This window comes from Rhagoletis pomonella, unplaced genomic scaffold (genome assembly GCF_013731165.1).
Source record: "Rhagoletis pomonella isolate Grant_MI unplaced genomic scaffold, Rhpom_1.0 Rhpom_scaffold_00004, whole genome shotgun sequence".
NCBI classification, from domain to species: domain Eukaryota; kingdom Metazoa; phylum Arthropoda; class Insecta; order Diptera; family Tephritidae; genus Rhagoletis; species Rhagoletis pomonella.
Window position 1 is genome coordinate 19321509 of NW_023458558.1, and position 3494 is coordinate 19325002.

General features: G+C 34.5%; 1 protein-coding gene across 1 annotated transcript in view; it reads right to left on the reverse strand.

The window, feature by feature from the left end:
- LOC118737174 (NADP-dependent malic enzyme) overlaps positions 1-3494 on the reverse strand; it is a gene marked incomplete at its 5' end in the record, with an annotated part of 13126 nt that overhangs the window by 9384 nt on the left and 248 nt on the right.

Genomic DNA, 3494 nt, shown 5'->3' on the forward strand with positions numbered 1-3494 from the left:
ATACATCTATGAATCTACGTACATACATCTATCTTTGGTTACTCACACATGTTTGTTTGAAATGACAATGCAAAACTTCTAACGGCTGGTGACGGAAAATTGAGACTTCATTTTAAAAAACTTTTAAAAAATCTTTTAACGGTAGTCTATGCTACTTTTAGTGATTTTTCTGTGAAATGAGAATCTGTGATTTAGAAAAAAAAAATACTAATAATAAGAAATCAGGGCTAAAAGCAACATCGTTTGTGCTAGTAGGAAAGGATATTTGAGCAACGTGGCGTATGAGTAACACACAATTTGATTCATATTAAAATTGGTAATTCACAAGCAAAGATATCGCAGTGAAATAATCTTAAAATCTTTAACCTTGAAAATATCTTTTTTATTTTTTTGTATACGTAAACAGCACACGTCGTCAACTCGTCGATACGAAGAAAGTACTTCTAGGCAGCTGCTACCCTTGATAGCAAAGAGTTATAGCGTTTTCTTTTCTCAAAAAAAGTTCTGCCCTTTTATATGGGAACTCTTGCTTTGCGTTGCCCTGAAACCTAAGAAAATGTTGCGTTCTTTATATGAGAATGAAACAGAAAATATTCCATCACAATTTATTTATTGAACTTAATAAAGCTGAATTATTCACTTGGCCTGTAAGTCTTTAACAATTTTAAAGCAAAACACTTATTTCTGATAGGGAAAATAATTGCATTTTTACAAGATTAAATTAAAAATCAACCATGCAACTCTCACCCTCACGTTTATTTGAGGGCAGAAAAGGGCTGAGAAAAGAACATGAAAATGTGACAGCGCTAACACAAGGCAGAATAAGTGCAGCCTTTTTTCGAGAAAAGAAAACGCTATTAGTTACAGTTTGGCACTATTGAACCGTTGTTTCCATACTTCCTACGTGCTTCATTTGACTTTTTGAATTTTATTTTATTTCTCGCATTTTTTCCTGGTCAGATGCCTAGATCGCAAACTTAAAAATATTTTTTGAGTTAATAAATAATATGCAATACATTTCAAAAAATAGTGTTATACAAAATGGTATTTTTTTATACATGGCATATGAAACAGGAATCTAGGAGCGCTAGACACAATTAAGTGTATTTTGTTACAGCTGCTGGTCTCTAGAGCGTAAGAAAAAATATTCTGCTTTTTTTAAATATCATTGGTTCGTGTGAAATATGATGAATTAAACAAATAAATGTACAAATTTTACATTTCTCCTTCTCTTGCAAGGCCCAATAAATAGGCAGGATTTATACTCCAGAGCAGTGGTGTCCAACGTCGGTGTATTCACTTTTTGCAATTGTGTTTAGTCCACCAGCTCTTTTCGTCAACCAGTACGCTGACTTAATAAGAGTTTGAAGCTTTCAAATAAATTTTAATGTTTCATTAAAACTAATTTCAGCCTCCTTCCCTGCATATATTTAAAAGTACAGAAAGCGTATCTTGCTCGCGAGCATACTGTGTGGACACCTCTGCTCCAGAGTGAAGCGAACATTCCAACAACTGGTTTTCAATTCATCTTGACAATTTAGAATTTTTATGGAAAGTAGCAAACAATAATTGACAATTTGGAGACCAAATAAATTTAAAAAAAAAGTTAAATCAGCTGCTCTAGTGATGCAATTGCTACCTATTCAATATGTCTCGAGCTATGCGCTTTCACTTAAGGCGGCGATAGCGGCAGCATAAAAACAAAAATCTACACTACAGAACACATCATTTCAGAACATTATTTTGACAGTCAGCACAATTCGCCTTAAAATCAGCTGATGCGGTAATACCACCTTGTTTTCATCAATTCTGTCCCGCTTACAGTTACAGGTCTTCATTAATTTTTTAAGACAACCTAAGCTTAATATCCAGTCAAGGGAAAAGAGTAATAACTGAGTACAAAATCAGCTAATTTTGCATTTAAGTTTCAGCGCCTTTTGACGCCCCTAAAATTTGTGAAAGCCTAGTAAACCTCGTAAATTTACGAGAATCGTAAAAGAACCCTTTTCAACCTGTCAAACAGTCACTTTAAGCACCTACATGTTTACACATTTGCAAAAGGGGGTCGTTCCCGTAACAGACTCGTAAACTTACGAGTTTTACACAATTTAGGAGTTTAGGGAAATACCCTAATTTTTTGTAAATACACAATGCTTTGATTGATCTATGGCTTCCATAGAATCTGCTCACAACTGTCTATATTTAATTACGAAATGTTTACATTGAATTCATTTATGTACTATGTGCATGTAACAGTGGCGGATCCAGCGGGTGGGGGGTCATGGGGGTTAAATATTATATAATTAAATATTATATATACATATTCGCCATATTAAAATACCCTCGTGGGCCCGCCACTGACTGATACGTAGTTTAACCCCCATGACCCGCCGCCAGCTGGATCCGCCACTGGCATGTAAGAATATCGTCGTTTAAAGCCTTATCCATTTATACCAAAATATCTATATTTAGATATGAAAGACAGAGATGATTTGGTATAAAAAGAGAACTGTTTTGAAATATGACAGGTTTTTTTTTCTCTCCTGTAGCATTTTGGCACCTTCACATATGTACGAGGTTTTGCATTATTTTAAGCGACGATATGTATGAACATACATATGTACACTGGCCTTCCAGCTGGGTTTAAGCTATAGAAAATCACTTAAACAATATGGAACAATGATTGCTTAGTTATAGTAATTAGTAAAGCGTTTTTTGTTTTATTATTGAGTATTTGGATTACAAAGCGGAAATATTGCCAATTGCTCAGACTTCACAACACGAAGAATTCTCAATAAATTCGCTTTGCAAAACTAAGTTTTAATTATTTTTTCATTACCAAGTCATGAGTAAGCTAAAATGAACATCATAATTTTCAAGCCATGCAATAATGACTTGCAAATTTAAATTTACGCTTAATCATCGATGCCTGCCTGCATTCATACAACTGTAGACAAAAAACCAAATGATTCATATGAATTTTCCTCTCAAAAATATCGAAATTTGAGCTGTAATGCAGTGCAAGCATTTGTGTGATGTTGTCACTTTCAAGATTTGCATAAAATTGCGCTAAACGGACAACACTTTCGAAACACGTTTGGTGAACGCGTGTTTAAGGAAATCAGCTGCGGTTCACAAACTTATCTAATATTACAGCTGTGAGGCAGTTAAAGCCATTTGAATTGTGGCCGGCATTGACAAGTGCATTTAAATAGTATTTAATAAATACTAAACCGTTGTGTGTGTGTGTGTGTGTGTGTGTGTGATTAATGCATCATAAAAATTGTTAGCATGCTTTGTTTGCTACGAGCATTGCTTACAAAAGTGATCGTTTGGCATTGAACTTGGAAACAAGTAATTTTTGTAACATCAACTTTCTTAGTGCAGGTGCATATGTAGTGTATGTGCATTAGGGTGGTCCAAAAATGCATGTGATAAGGTAAGGTTGGAATTTTAATGCTCTCACCGCCTAGGATTGTTCTATATCGACAAAA